General features: G+C 41.2%; 1 protein-coding gene across 2 annotated transcripts in view; it reads right to left on the bottom strand.

Annotated features, from left to right (window-relative positions):
* pld1b (phospholipase D1b) overlaps positions 1-16,989 on the bottom strand; it is a 79,766-nt gene that overhangs the window by 52,434 nt on the left and 10,343 nt on the right. Inside the window, exon 1 of one of the 2 annotated variants that reach the window (XM_028569914.1) lies at positions 548-771. The exons of the other annotated variant lie outside the window; for it this stretch is intronic. The gene's annotated coding sequence lies outside the window, so the exon portion shown is untranslated. Of the gene's footprint in view, positions 1-547; positions 772-16,989 lie in introns of those variants that run through there. 2 annotated transcript variants of the gene reach the window in all.

Here is a 16,989-nt window from a genome sequence, read left to right as displayed (position 1 = left end):
TGACATCATTTCTTGATATATTTGACAGTCTAAAAGACTAATTTAAAAACGCAATAACTTCATATTACGTTATTGAGATGAACAGTTTCATGCAGTAAAATTTGGCAGCACACAAAACACAAAACACACACAACCTGGGAACTATAGCAACAGGCTAAAAAAACATGCATTATAAACAGGTTGATTATGCAATAGCAAGAGGGGCAGGAATTTCCTTTTCTTGCACACACACACACACACACGCACTTAAACACACGCACCTGCACACACACACACACACACACACACACACACACACACACACACACACTTAAGCACACACACTTAAGCACACACACCTGCACGCACGCGCACACACACACACGTACTTAAACACATGCACCTGCACACACACACACACACACACACACACACACAAGCACACACACACTTAAGCACACACACCTGCACGCACGCACACACACACACGTACTTAAACACATGCACCTGCACACACACACACACACACGCTGCAGAAAGCAGCTCTACCATGACGGCACACACTGACCTGAGCCCGCGGAGGCTGAGGGAAGCCCATCATCTTCATCATCACCATCATCATCATCATCATCAACTTCCCTGAACTGTCTCTCCGTCAGGAAACACACTCTAAAACCCTAAAAAAAGGAGCCACTGCTCTCCTCCTCTGCAGTGTCTTTTCTCCCTTTAAATCTCCTCTCACACATACATACACACACTCTGCAACACACACACTCTCACACACAGCCACAGCCACAGACGTACACACACATCCACAGAGCCCCGTCAGACAGCGTGGGAGGTTGAGAGCGGAGTGCGGCAGCGACACAGACACAGGAGCGGAACATTTAGCTGGGCGGGACGCAGAGGGGAGGGAGGAGACGTGATTGGCCAGAGGGGAGCTCAAAGTCGGCCAATGAGAGGGGAGAGAGTGGGGCAGGCCTTTCTGTTTGATGCACCTGTCTGTTTATTAAAGGGGCTTTTGATTATCGATTAATCATTGATGTCATTTTTCATGCACTTCTGTGACATTCTGCTCATTAACTACATTACATTAAAAGGTACACATAGTAGTGACACAGACAAAACAAACAAGCAAAACAAAACAAAACAAAAATGCATGATGCATGATTGATACATGACAAAGACATTATTCTTCCACCTCTATACTGCATTTGATTTACCAGTGAAAGTGTATGAATAAAGAAATGTGTGACCTTTAAAAAGGACCAAATGATTTATCCAGAAAATAATCGGCAGATTAATCAATACTTAATATCACGGTTTTGCAGCCCTGATTCAATCGTCATTGAAGTAACAAAATCTGCTTATAATTATCTCTATTGCTCACTAATTAGACACATTAGCTTTGTACAGGGAGTAAATGTATTGTCTGGGTGCAGGCTGTGTCAGGCTATAATTAAGCATACAAACTTTAGATTATCGATTCATCGTTTTAAGTCTTTTTTTAAGCAGAGATCCCGTTTTTCAAGCTTCTAAGATGTGAGGATTTACAGCTTTTCTGTGTCTTATGTGACAATAAACCAGTGGTGTAGTCTACGTGATACGCAGGTATATGCCGTATACACACTAGGAAAGGTGAAGAATCTCACAACCGGTGCAAAGTCACAGAAAGTCTCTGAACAGATTCACGCCCACTTTTAGGGGAAAACGATCCCGCTTTCCCCACAGACAACAACAGCGTAACGACAGAGGAAATGTAAATCGCTCCAAACTTTTACTTTAACAAACCGTTTTGAATTAATAACTATGCCGAAAGGTTGCGGAGTCGTTTGTTTCACCAACAATACATCCAAGAAAAAAAAAAACAGTCTTTGATTTGTCCTCTTGCCATGTCCTAAAATAGATCCTGATAGATGGGCTTTGGCTCCAGGCTATAGACCAGACCAGCGGCGATCAAACTTTTATTAAGGTATTGTGAATGCTCAGGTTCAGGCAAGGTCACAATATAAACATTAGACATGTGTATAAAACAAACCATCTGTTTAACAAGAAAAGAAATCCACACACATTTATCAAAATTATGATCCAAACACACGTCAAATTGCATTGACTTCTATGGGAAGTCAATGTTTTCTATCCCCCAAAAGTTGGCATATCGTCTTTTTTGGAATAAGGGCAAAAACATATTAAGTGCATGAAAACAAAGTCAATTTAGCGCCTCACAGCCAGTACAACACTAACACTGTTGATTTTGTGGTAGATTAACAGATCTACAAATCACTGAAACATATGATAATGACTCTGGACATTGTTCTCAAATATTTAAAGGGATACGCCACTGTTTGTTGAAATAGGGCTTATCACGGTCTCCCCTAGCTGTAGATAGGTGGGCCAACGCATTTTTTGTGCATGCATCGTTTTAGTCCGGGTGCAACACCGGCAGCACCGCCGCTAGTTAGCTTAGCGTAGTGAATGGAATCCTATGTTGCCGGTTAGCATGTTATGAGTAAAAGTGAGCCAAAAAATGACAAAAAAAACATGATCCAATTACTTGCACAGAGACAAAAAATGCGTTGGCCCACCTACCTACAGCCAGGGGAGACCGTGTTAAGCCCTATTTCAACAAACGGTGGCGTATCCCTTTAAAGAAAATGTTGGTAGATAAGCTTCTTTGCTTTCTTTTGCCAAGAGTTAGATGTGAAGATTGATACTACTCTTGTCTGTACGATACATCTAAAAGCTACAGCCATTAGCTTAGCTTAGCACAAAGAGAGGCACAGGAAAACAGCTAGACCGGCTCCGTCTGAAGTAACAAAATCTGCTTATAAATCACCTCTATTGCTCACTTATTAACACATTAGTGTTGGTTTCACAGGGAGTGTTCTGCTACAACTGTTTATTGTCATGCGTGCCGGCTGTTTAAGGCTAGATTTAGCATACAAACTTTAGAGTGCAAGGAATCAATCTTCTCATCTCATTTTCTGCAAGAAAGAAGCTGACGATGAAATAATCTGCTAGTTACTTTCTAAATGAATTCATTATTTAGTCCACAAAATGTATAAACATTTGTGCTAATTACAATTTCAAAAAGCTGAAAGAGACTTCTTCAACTGTTTATATGAAAGATATATTCAGTTTATTGATATAGGACAGAGGAGGGCAGCACATCACATCCAACTAGGGCGGCAACTAACGATTATTTTTACTGGTGGTGAATCTATTGATTATTTTTGGTTTCCCAAAGGCCAAGATGACGTCCTAAAATGTCCTTGTTTTACCCACAACTCAAAGATATTCAGTTTACTGTCCCAGAGGAGAGAAGAAACTAGAACATTATCACATTTAATGAGCTGGAATCTGAGAAGTTTGAATTTATTTTCATAAAAAAATGACTCAAACCGATAAATTGATTATAAAAATAGTTGGCGATTAATTTCATAGTTGACAACTAATCGATAAATCTTTACAGGTCTGATTCCAACAAGCTAAAGCTAGAAAATGTTGCCTGAACAATCATTCAAACAGGTCGTCCAATCTAATTCAAGAGGACTGGATGCTGTTTGTTTCAGTTCATACAGTATGGTCACATTAGTTCTCCTGGGAATATGTAGGATGTTAGACAGACAGACAGACACAGACAGACAGACACAGACAGAGTAGACAGAGACACAGACACACACATACAGAGTAGACAGAGAGACAGAGACAGACAGACACACATACAGACAGAGTAGACAGAGACACAGACAGACAGAGTAGACAGAGAGACAGACAGTCAGACAGAGACACACAGACAGAGAGACAGAGACACAGACAGACAGAGTAGACAGAGAGACAGTGAGACAGAGAGACAGACAGACGGACAGCCATGCTTTTAAAGTTTGTTGTGGAAATGCATGAAATTACTTTCCGAGTGCCTCATCTATGATTTCCATAATGCAATCTCCAAGGGCAGTTGTCTTTGACCTAGATCTAGAATCCCTATTCATATCCTGTCTAGTCGAGCCCAGGTTGCTTCTCCTTTTATATTAAAGCCTGTCAGGACCATGCTGACCCAGCGCAGCCCATCTAATGTTCTTATTGGGGCTGAAGCTAGGTTGAAGATTCAGCATATGATCACTTTAGCTTCACTTCATTCATTCGCAAAGACATTGCTGGCATGCTGATGTTTATAGATAGATAGATAGATAGATAGAAGTTCATGACATGTTGAATATTTTTGGGTGTAAAAGGTTGTTTCTGGGAACTGGCTGAACCAGAATGGATTGTAGGGAGGAGAGTGTGAGTGAAACTGGAGGACGGAGGGGCTCCACGCCTCGAGTTGAGCAAGACGACATGACTCACTGTTGACATTCCAGAGGAGGACCAACACATTCAGACTCCCACCCACGTGTGAGGCCAACACACACACACACACACACACACACACACACACACACACACACACACACACACACACACACACACACACACACACACACACACACACACACACACACACACACACACACACACACACACACACACACACACACACACACACACACACACACACCTGAAGGGGAAAATGAACAAAACTTTCTGCCTAAATTGCAACATTTCTCTATGGAGTCTGGTAGGAGTCAGTGAGGGAGAGTAGTCCCTGCCCTCAGACTACGAGTCATTTCCTAAAATGACTCATTTATATACTCCCTATACTTGTTTCTTACCTTCACTTCAGCATTTCAGTGCCTCGAAATATAGTAATTGATATCCTCGGATTCCTAAAATGTGCCCTCACACTTCCTAATTTGCCCCCTTCGCTCTCTTCTGCGTAGAGCTGGTACAGATTAATCGGTTAACCGATTAGTTGTCATTTTCTTTAAAAAAAGTTAAACTTCTGATTCCAACTTATTAAATGTGAATATTTTTTAAGTTTCTAACTTCTCTTAAAGCAGCCATTTTAATTAATGCAAATGAATACATAAAACACAGGATTACATTAGAAATACACTTGGTTTAATACTTAAATACATTGAGTGGGTCATTTCCTGCTCCTGATCAATACTGGGCCTTAGCTCCTCTTTGTAAAGCAGCTCATTATGTAGCAATCCCATCCTCCATTATTCTTATTGATTGTTGATTAGTGCTCAGTGCTCAGTGCTCGCCCACTTGTTTTAAATCAGCTGTTTTCCTCTGTTTTACTTTGCCCATGGATAACTAACTTGAGATGCACTATATTTAACCCTTGTGTCGTCCTCCCGGCTGAGGAAATGTTGACACTTTTCCCCCAAAAAATTCCCCCTATAGGTTTCCGGCACTTTTTGTTGAAGTTCTTTTTCTGCTTATTGTCGTTTATTTCTACGTTTTTGACTTTTTTTCTTTTTTCTTTTACGTTTGACACTTTCCCCCACTACTACCAACTCATACAACCAGTTTTACACTTATTCTTGGAATTCATGGACACTTAACCTAATTTGTGAGTTTAAAAAGCAGAAAATATGCTATAAAATTGAATGAAACACCCAAAATTCAATGAGAGCAGTGTACTGTATACTTCATTTTACTTGAGAAATGCATTAAATGGAACCATCCATGTTAATTGTTGGCAATATGGTTGAAAGAAACCCCAATTTCTGATATAGACATTTTTTGAAAATGGGTCAAATCTGTCCCGAAGACAACAGAAGGGGTAAAGTTTACACGATCAAACCGAGGGATCAAAACTCCACAAAAAACACACCCAACAGAAATAATCTTTTCTTTGGAATTGTTGTTGACTTGTTAGTCACTTTCCCTCAAACGTGCTGCACATTTAAGAGCCTCTTCAGTCTAAAACAGTGAACTGCTGAGGTGGTTTACCTCCAGAACAACCAACGTGACTCAAAGAAAAACACACGTCGAGAATAAAACGAAAAATAATGACTCATACAGCCTCTCAAATACACTCCTGACCTGACTGACAGCAGAAAGATCCGGGGAATGTTTCTAATGCTGGGTGCTGGCAGGTGAGTTATTACACTTTCACTGAACATGACCACAATAGAGACATTGTGCGACACTGCCACCTAGCGCTCATCTCCATCAACTGCACGAAGCATTTACTGTGTACTTTGTCAAATTGAACAAATATAGACAGTATTTTCAAAGTGCCCAGACTTTCTTTTCTATTCAGCACGAGTTCAGCTAGAATAATATTAAGTAGAATGTGTTTCATGATTGTACTTTTCTTTAAATAACTAAATGAACCATTGTTCCAAGAACTCAAATCACCAGCAGATCCACTTCAACATATGTCATAGGACATACTGGACCTCTCAGAAGAGATACGTCTCTAAAGTCATTCCTACTCCCTATGGAGCTTTTTCACAGTAGACATGTTGACTTGTCATAGTAGGAAAAGCACAGCTGACACTGATAACCTTAACGATGGCTCAGTTCCATCAAGTGTCCCAGTAAGATATTTCAGTGAGTCAGCATGCACAATACCAGGACCTCTCCTAAGTGGAATGCAGCCATCAGTAATGGTTTAATACCAGAGTCTCTCCTAAGTGGAATGCAGCCATCAGTAATGGTTCAATACCAGGGTCTCTCCTAAGTGGAATGCAGCCATCAGTAATGGTTTAATACCAGGGCCTCTCCTAAGTGGAATGCAGCCATCAGTAATGGTTTAATACCAGGACCTCTCCTAAGTGGAATGCAGCCATCAGTAATGGTTTAATACCAGGACCTCTCCTAAGTGGAATGCAGCCATCAGTAATGGTTTTGAATACACCTGTGCTTTTCCTTCTATGACATGTCAACATGTCTGCCGTGAAAAAGGTCTACTGCACGTTCTGTCAACCTGAACAAACTGGACCTTTCCTGCACATGTTCTGGGAGTGTGAACAAGTGCATGAGTTCTGGAATAAAACAACATCAATAATATCTGATGTGATAGGAGGTTTACTTCCTACTGACCAGATTGTCTTGTTACTTAATGACGACTCTAAATTACACCTGCTTGGGAGACAGAAGAAAGTTTGGCTAGCCGGCTCAACTGCAACCAAGAAAATGATAGCTCAGCACTGACTCCCCCCCCCCCACTCGCTTTGTATAAAACAGTGGTTGGTGTATTTTCTAGACATAGTTATGCTTGAGCTCTCTACAGCAAGGATTAACAAAGCCAAGTTATCGACTATAGACCTGTGGAAAAACACAGCAGCACAGGTATCAGTTCTGGTGACCTCGGCGTCACAAGAATTAGACGAGAATTAGAACACAGGGTCCGACCGGCTCTCCTCCGAGCCACAGAGCTACCAGCTCAGTGGGCAGGGATCAGGGACCAGGGTTATTGATTTAGAAAGGTAGATTTCCAGGGTTAGTGGTTTAGAAAGGTGATTTCAGCGCAAAATATGCAGGGCTACATGATTTCGTAATCCCCACATTTCTGTTGCAAAAAAGTCCCATAATATATCTTAGCAGAAAGTTGAAAAATGTTGCGTTTACTTCACGCAAGAGCAGGGGGGCTTTTACGAGAGAGAGCCTCCTGACTGACTGGTGTCTTGTCATTTTTAGCAACATCGGACAGTTGGATGGTTGCACGCTGACATCATATGACTGCCAGTTTGTAAGACACTTCCTGTTTCTTGCTCTGCAAATGTTTGTTATAGACACAGTATCACTGCAGTGTGTCCGGGCCGGTCAGGTTACCCGCACGTCTGATTTCCATCCGGCCGTTCCAGCAGCGGATCACTGAACGTTTTCTGTCTTTAAGGAGCTTAAAGACTCCTCATCGTGTTTTTCATCAGACGATTCTTATCTCATGACCTGCAACAACACGACTCCATTTAAACGCTTGGCACAACAGACTGTGTCTCTGTGTGTGTGTGTGTGTGTCTGAGCTCAATTTCCTGCGACATTTTTGGCATTCAGAATCAGCTGACACTCCCACAACATCCTAAATTACCACTATGAGCAACATGAGGAAGCTCACAGGCCGCTGAAATACCACAGAAACACCAGCTCAAATCAAGCCTGTTGTTCCACTGACAGAGAGGTTAAAGGCCTGATAGCCATCAGAATAAAAACGGCCTGTTCTGAAAGACACGTTTCTAAAAACAGGATTTGGCGATCTCATGAGATATACCAACAGACAATATGAATGTGTCTACCCTCAGAGACTGTCAGTGTAATATCTGATGGACAAACACTGGAGTTTTAGCTCCAGTAGTAGAACTAATTTGCGTACATAGGCGTAATTTACAGGTGGGGATAATCAAAATTGACCAGTGCAACCCCCCCCACCACCCCCAAATACCTTATAATAATTTCCTTTACATAATTAAAGACATTTGCACAATAAATTGATGCAGAAAAGGCACACGAAGAAAAATTGACCAAAATGCTGGAAATTGAGTGTTTGATATGCTCAAAATTTCAATTTCGCTCAAAAGTGGAGATCTCACCCTCACCCCCCAATGTTAAACCCAAAAGCTACGCCCTTCTTTGCGTCCATATTAACACACATCACATGACCATTCACACAAACATAGCATGTGTGTGCCAGTGTGAACAGGAGAAAATACTTTGGAGAAAGAACAACGGTTAAAAAGTAAGAGCAGGGATGTATTCTCTTGGAGCGACGACGAGGCGGAACAGTTACTGAAAGGTCTGTGAGCTCCCTAACCGATAACACTGATGGACGCACGTCATCGTTTCAAAATGTCTCCGTTTGTGTTCGTCCAGACTACAAAGCAACCCCGGAGTTTTTACACCAAAATGTTGGGGAGCAGGGTTTCCAAAAGTCTCCATTTTAGGGGGTTGAAAACGCCAGAGTAGTGCTGATATAAACATAGCAAAAGATATTTGTTTTTAAGCTAACATGCCGGTCTCGTGTCTCAAAACTGGTCACTTTCACATAAAATTCACGACAGCGATGTTACAGGTTGGTCCTGAAAACATTTCCGTAACATTTTCAACACTGAATAAGTCTGAAATGAATGTTGTCAGATTAATGTGAAGGCTGCAGGCGGCACAAGGTTTAACATGCAAAGAGAGACGCGCCTCTTGTAACATAAAGCCTTTAGGATCGGTCTTATCCAGGGGTTCTCAAACGCATCCCTCAAAAGGTCTACATCTGGAGTTATTTTTTAAGGTCAGCGGGCTGATTTATTGGCATTAATAAAACAACATTTAATCTACTCACTTTTAACTTTTAAGCAACAAACATTCAAGTTAAGTACTCAGTTTTCCTGGTGAGCTTTTGTACCGATTTGGGAACCGTTCCACGGAATTTGGTACCCAATGGTACCTTTTATTCAGCATCACGCAGTGAAAGTAAAGATGCTTTTGTTGGGGGTTTTTTCTGCCTTTTTCAATGTTTTTAATGGTTTTTTCAACCCTTTGTTCTGCTTTTTCTTTGCCTTTTTCAATGTTTTTTTATTTTACTTTTACTGATGTTTTTTGTATTTTTTCTTCGTGTATATTCAACTTCCCTAAAAATGTATTTATCAATTGAAAATTGATTTCAAAGTAGAAAACGTTACACTTCATAATGTATTGTATTCATAACATGAGGGCTGGGTCCGAATTGACTTGCCGTTTGGTCCGGCTGAGGACCTTGGGCCGCACTTTGAGAACCGCGGAATTAATGAATGAATGAATGAATCAATCAATCAATCAATCAATCAATCAGTTGGAACGTCATTAATTTAATTATATGACTACTGAAAATCTACTTTTAATATAGCTTAAAGCTATAGTGTGTAGTTGAGGAATTCCAAGTAATGACAACAAAACTGGTTTTTTTTGTTGATTCTTAGCAAAAAGCCCTTTATTCTTTCACAAATATGTGCTCATTCATGTGTAATTACTTCCACCAACTAATCAAAGTATCAAAGTACATACGAGCGAGTCGCTCGAATGATGGCCGCCAAGTTGCGCCTCCATCTTTAAAATACGTTAGCCAAAGAGGGACGTACCTCCGCCTTTCGCCCTCTTACACTCAGTGGCGTCGTGACGAATGCCAGCGTAGAATTACTCGCCAGGGAAGCGAAAAAGAGAATTAAAAGCGACAGGCAAAGCAACAAGACCAAAGTTAATACTGGAGTGGCTAGAACAGCTGCGTGTAAACGATGGAGATAATAATAATTTTGGGTTCGGCCACCGTAGGAGTTAAAACATGCTCGGAATGGGAGGGGCTAGAAAGTAATATTCAGTTGGTCGTCGTATACAATTTCGCTAACTAGATGGGAGAAATTCTTACACAATGTAGCTTTGACTAAAAATATAATTAGTGTCTTTCTGCACGTGTTCAGCTGTTTGAGGTTAGCGATTATTTTTATTTTTTTTTTAATTATTTTTATTTTTGAACAGATAACGAAGACATATTTCTGAGAATTTCTCCAACGCCGGTGTGACATAGATTTTATGATAAAATCTATGGGAAAACAGTTGGAACTGTTTAGGATTTTGCAAAGTTTGCCTTGATTAAAGTAAGCCTTATAACGACGGCTATATTGCAGGTAAAGAGAAGTACTTCCACTCTGGTTATGGGTAACAAGAGTACAAAGTCACATGTTCCTGCGTGGCCCGTGGTGGATGAGATGGTAAAGAAATATTGTTCTGTTTTTAATTTATTAATCGTTTTCTAACTGCTCTTTAATGTTTTATGTAAAGCACTTTTAATTGCCCTGTTGCTGAAATGTGCTGTACAAATAAAGCTGCCTTGCCTTGCCTTGTGGAGGGTTTCGAGTTCTGCAGGTGATTAATCTTCAAACACGTGCAGCAACAAGACACCTGTTGCTTTGGTTAAAAGCACAGCAGCAGACTAATGACTGTGTCAACAGCTGGAGACTGGTCCCTGGTTGTTAAAACTGGTTGTTTGCTCATGGTTGAGTGCTAAACATCCGTCTGACTGGGACGTATGTAAACAGACACTTAATCCTGTTATTTAACGATCGGATACTGGAAATACTTTCATGGGAATTTATTTCGTCTAAAAAAAAAAGAGATTAACTGTGGCTGATGTGACCGCAGCCTCTTCTTGGGAGATAAGTGAGAGATACTTTTATCCAGCGGGAAGGTTCTCCAGCGAGTTACTGAGCGTTAATTCAACTCGACGCGCTGCTGCAGGCGAGATCAAATCTGCGACCTTTTGGTTTCACGGTAATCTCTTTAACCCCAGAGCCACAGTCCCTTTGGGTTTGTGTCACGCTGTGAGATTTAAGATTGTTCTCCTCTTTCATTACATTTCAGCAGCATTTTAGTCCAGTTATGGAAAAAATATTGAAGAAAATTATAAACGCAACACTTTTGTTTTTGGGTTTTAGGGTTAGGGTTCACCCGTGAAGAGAACACCTCTCCAAAGTGCCAGACGCCATCAAATGTGAGCATTTGCCAAGGGGGTAAGCTTCGCTTCAGAACTAGAACCTCCTATGGCGCCATTTTGATGCCACAAAACGATCACCTCCCGTTAGCATCCCATTGACTCCCATTCATTTTGACGTCACTTTTACAGCGAATAACTTTAAATCTGAAGCGTTTAAAGACTCTATTTATCCGTTGTTTATTTCTAAAGAAACACGACAATGTATAAAAGGCTCCATTACCTTGAACCTCACGTTATGGCTCCGTAGCAGACGCTTTTATAAAAATAGAAGCACGCAGGCAGTTTGGACTTCCATTAGCTGTTTAGGTTTAATTACTAATGTTAACTAGCATGTTATTGATCAGTAATTAGCCTGTGTCTATGTTATCTCCTTACATATACCTACGCTCTCCGTCTCTGTAAGATTGGGAATGATTGAGATTTCTCTCGGCACAGCTACCAGAAGACTTCACACTTTCAGACACGTTGCTCACGTCACATCTACGTCTTCAAGCTCAGTTGGAGGCTGCTCAGTAACGCTCAGCCAGCACCGGGAAAGTGCTTCTAATATCCTCCACTGGTCTCTGTCCAGAGACACGGGGTCTGGTGGTCTATTCTTATATACTGTCTACAACATTTGCCCATTCAAGTCGGTTACGACGACGATCTGCAGTCAGGTCGGGAGAGGGAGAGAGAGAGAGCGAGAGAGAGAGAGAGAGAGCGATGAACCTTAACCCTAACCATAACACCAGATACTGACTGGTTTTCGGACCGTGCCCCCCCCTCGATACAGTAAAACTGCACATTTCAGAGTGGCCTTTTATTGTGGCCAGCCTAAGGCACACCTGTGCAATAATCCTGCTGTCTAATCAGCATCTTGATATGCCACACCTGTGAGGTGGATGGATTATCTCAGTAAAGGAGAAGTGCTCACTAACACAGATTTAGACAGACGTGTGAACAATATTTGAGAGAAATAAACCGTTTGTGTACATAGAAAAAAGTCTTAGATCTTTGAGTTCAGCTCTGCTGCTCCAGACAAAACCTTTGCCTATCAGTTTAACCCTTGTGTTGACTTCAGGTCACATTGACCCATTTTAAATTTTTTGTTTTATATATCAGAAAATATGGGACGTAAAAATAAGCGCTAAAAATGTGTCGAAGAAAAATGTAACAATTTAAAACGTTGAAAAAAGCCAAAACAAACGAAAAAAAAAGGGTTAAAAGGGATACGCCACGTTGACATAGGGCTCATCACGGTCTCCTCTAGCTGTAGATTGGTGGGCCAACACATTTTTTGTGCACGCATTGTTTTAGTCCGGTGCAACACCGGCAGCGCCACCGCTAGTTAGCTTAGCGTAGTGAATGGAATCCTATGTTGCCGGTTAGCATGTTGTGAGTAAAAGTGAGCCAACAAAAGACAAAAAAACAACCTAATTACTTGCACTGAGACAAAAAATGCGTTGGCCCACCTACCTACAGCCAGGGGAGACCGTGATAAGAAAAAAAAAAACGTTCACATTCATTTGGGCATGTTCTGGAGTGGGGCTGGGGATTTTCGATTTCCCCAATTGATAAGATTCTGATTCACAAGCTCCTGATTAGATTACATTTCAGATTCAGGTTTGGGAAATTCCAGTTACAATACCAGTTTTGCTCGGATATAAAAGAGATTCTCAGAGAACTTCTGCTGTAAATTGTACAAGCAATAAGCAACTTCATATATGTTTTATAATGCATTGGGTTCATTTAATTTACACAACACTGATGATGATACTATAGGTAGGTAGCCACTATGGTAGATGTACAGATGTATTTGGATACAAATGGATTCACTGTGCCTTCCTCGTGTATCTTTAACATTAAAACATGATGTATAAATAATGTATGAATCTCCAACCATCCAACCAGTTTAATATGCAACTCAGTTTTATTTAATATATGAAGTAGGGGGTCGCAGCTCCGTCTCTCTTTCAGCTAAGGAGTCCTAGGCCTAAAAACGGTGAAGACGCCTGATGTAGAGCAACTTTCATTTCACAACCTCGTAGCTCGTGGTCAGTCTGCCTCGGATGGTTTAGACACGATGGCTGATAAATATTTATGGAAAAAATAATAAATGGGATTTTACTTCCGGAACCACACTGTTGAGCTCTATTGGGTAGTAGGTGACGTGAACTCAACGTTTCTCAATAAGCAGAGAAAGTAGAGTTTATGTAATCCCGCCTGGCGTGCCAGTTCCTGTAGCAGCACGATAAAGCCCATGATGTCACAATCACACATTCCAGTGTTACATGTAGTTGCAAAGTTCAGGTGTCCACATCTTTTTGGTCAGGTATTGTACAGAACTAGGCGCCTTTCTACTAGGGGTGGGGGGCAAAGAAATCGATATAGCATAGCATCGCAATATTTTCCGTGGTAATACTGTATCGATAACACAGACGCCGAGTATCGAGCTATTCTTATATAAACTTAGCACAAAAAGTAAGGAAATTTGTGTTTGGTAGATTATTTCTCTGTGGTAACAATGCTTTTTGGCAATAAATCTTATACCGTTGGAAAGCCTGTTTAGTTCCCTTTGAACATGCATTTGTGGGATGAGCAGCAGCGCTGAGTATGTGGGTTGTGCCCATGAAAAATTTGCCAAATCTTCTCTGCCATTGCCAAACAGGTTATTTTGCTGTTGCTATTGACACTTGTTTTGAGCTTCTGGTACCCCCAGGTGTTACCAATCAGGTGCCTGACTACGGCAGTTGGATCATAATGTCAAAGTGTGGAGAAGATGCAGAGAACGCTATGCTGATTGCTGCACCAATAGAGTAACACATTTTTCACTGGAAAAACAAGGCTTTTCATCATTGAGGGCAATCTCATTTCAGAGAGATATAGAGATGAGATTCTGCAACGAGTGGCAATCCCATATCTCCACAGTCTGGGGCTGAACTCTGTCCTCCAAGATGACAACGCTCGCCGCCACAGGGCGGGGTTTATCAGAGACTACCTCCAGAATGTGGGAGTGGAGAGGAGGGAATGGTCTGCCAGCAGTCCTGACCTCAACCCCATTGAACACTTGTGGGATCAGCTTGGGCATGCTGTTGGTGCCAGAGTGACCAACCCAACCACATTGGCTGACTTGCGACAAATGCTGGTTGAAGAATGGGATGCCATCCCACAGCAGTGTGTGACCAGGCTGGTGACCAGCATGAGGAGGAGGGGCCAGGCTGTTGTGGCTGTGTATGGTTCTTCCACATGCTACTGAGGCTCCTGTTTGTGAAATGAATAAATTGTTCGATTGCCAATAAGTCTTGTTTCTTCAAACTTCAATCATACAAACACCAAACGAGTCAATGGCAGAATAATTAGTTTGGCATTCGCAGATAAGATTTGGCAAATTTTTCATGGGCGCAACCCACATACTCAGCACCGCTGCTCATCCCACAAATGAAGGTTCCTTACAAATGGGGCACCATTTGAAAGGGAACTAAAAAAGCATTGTTACCACAGAGAAATATTCTACCAAACACAAATTTCCTTACTTTTTGTGCTAAATTTGTGTGTGTTGGTCAGTTTGTCTGCTTGACAATCCTATTTTGCAGCAATAAAATCGAAGTGAGATGAAGACATAGAAAAATGTATCTTTTTAGATGAAACCGATGTTGACAAAGTTTCCTATTGGGGACATCATTTGAAATAGGAAAAAAGATAATAAATTGCAATATATCGCAGAATATTGCAATATGTTCCGGGAAAGTGCTTCTAATATCCTCCACTGGTCTCTGTCCAGAGACACGGGGTCTGGTGGTCTATTCTTATATACTGTCTACAACATTTGCCCATTCAAGTCGGTTACGACGACGATCTGCAGTCAGGTCGGGAGAGGGAGAGAGAGAGCGAGAGAGAGAGAGAGAGCGATGAACCTTAACCCTAACCATAACACCAGATACTGACTGGTTTTCGGACCGTGCCCCCCCCCTCGATACAGTAAAACTGCACATTTCAGAGTGGCCTTTTATTGTGGCCAGCCTAAGGCACACCTGTGCAATAATCCTGCTGTCTAATCAGCATCTTGATATGCCACACCTGTGAGGTGGATGGATTATCTCAGTAAAGGAGAAGTGCTCACTAACACAGATTTAGACAGACGTGTGAACAATATTTGAGAGAAATAAACCGTTTGTGTACATAGAAAAAAGTCTTAGATCTTTGAGTTCAGCTCTGCTGCTCCAGACAAAACCTTTGCCTATCAGTTTAACCCTTGTGTTGACTTCAGGTCACATTGACCCATTTTAAATTTTTTGTTTTATATATCAGAAAATATGGGATGTAAAAATAAGCGCTAAAAATGTGTCGAAGAAAAATGTAACAATTTAAAACGTTGAAAAAAGCCAAAACAAACGAAAAAAAAAGGGTTAAAAGGGATACGCCACGTTGACATAGGGCTCATCACGGTCTCCTCTAGCTGTAGATTGGTGGGCCAACACATTTTTTGTGCACGCATTGTTTTAGTCCGGTGCAACACCGGCAGCGCCACCGCTAGTTAGCTTAGCGTAGTGAATGGAATCCTATGTTGCCGGTTAGCATGTTGTGAGTAAAAGTGAGCCAACAAAAGACAAAAAAACAACCTAATTACTTGCACTGAGACAAAAAATGCGTTGGCCCACCTACCTACAGCCAGGGGAGACCGTGATAAGAAAAAAAAAAAACTTTCACATTCATTTGGGCATGTTCTGGAGTGGGGCTGGGGATTTTCGATTTCCCCAATTGATAAGATTCTGATTCACAAGCTCCTGATTAGATTACATTTCAGATTCAGGTTTGGGAAATTCCAGTTACAATACCAGTTTTGCTCGGATATAAAAGAGATTCTCAGAGAACTTCTGCTGTAAATTGTACAAGCAATAAGCAACTTCATATATGTTTTATAATGCATTGGGTTCATTTAATTTACACAACACTGATGATGATACTATAGGTAGGTAGCCACTATGGTAGATGTACAGATGTATCGGGTATATATACATATCGGGAATGTATATATACATATCGATGTATATATACATATCGGGAAAGTGCTTCTAATATCCTCCACTGGTCTCTGTCCAGAGACACGGGGTCTGGTGGTTCCAAATCGCAATCAGGCCATATCGTGATGCAATCGTATCGTGAGGCCTCTGGTGCTCTACTCAGGACCAAGCACCAGATCTGGCGAAAGACCCTTCCCACCCCATCACCCCCCTCCCTCTGAAACTGTCTCCCCAAACACATCTGAGACGGCACCAATCACCAAAGTGCACGTTCACATCAATAATCAAGAACGGCTTTTATATGTGTGATTGATGTTGTGTGTATAGGGTTGCTTTCTATGCTCCTTTTAACTAATGAAATGTGTCTTTTAGAGCTGCAAAGATTAATGGATTAGTTGTCAACTAATAAAATAATCCTATTTTGATCATTTCTTAAAGTTATTTTTTATGGGAAAAAAAGACAATCTTCTGTTAATTCCAGCTTGTTATATGTGACTATTTTCTAGTTCCTTCTCTCCTCTGTGACAGTAAACTGAATATCTTTGAGTTGTGGACAAAACAAGACATTTGAAGACGTCATCTTGGGCTTTTTGGGAAACACTGATCCACATTTTTCACCATTTTATGACATTTTAGAGACCAAACAACTAATCCATT

The sequence above is a fragment of the Perca flavescens genome, chromosome 22, assembly GCF_004354835.1.
Source record: "Perca flavescens isolate YP-PL-M2 chromosome 22, PFLA_1.0, whole genome shotgun sequence".
Taxonomy (NCBI): Eukaryota; Metazoa; Chordata; class Actinopteri; order Perciformes; family Percidae; genus Perca; species Perca flavescens.
This window is presented reverse-complemented; position numbering and strand designations above follow the sequence as displayed.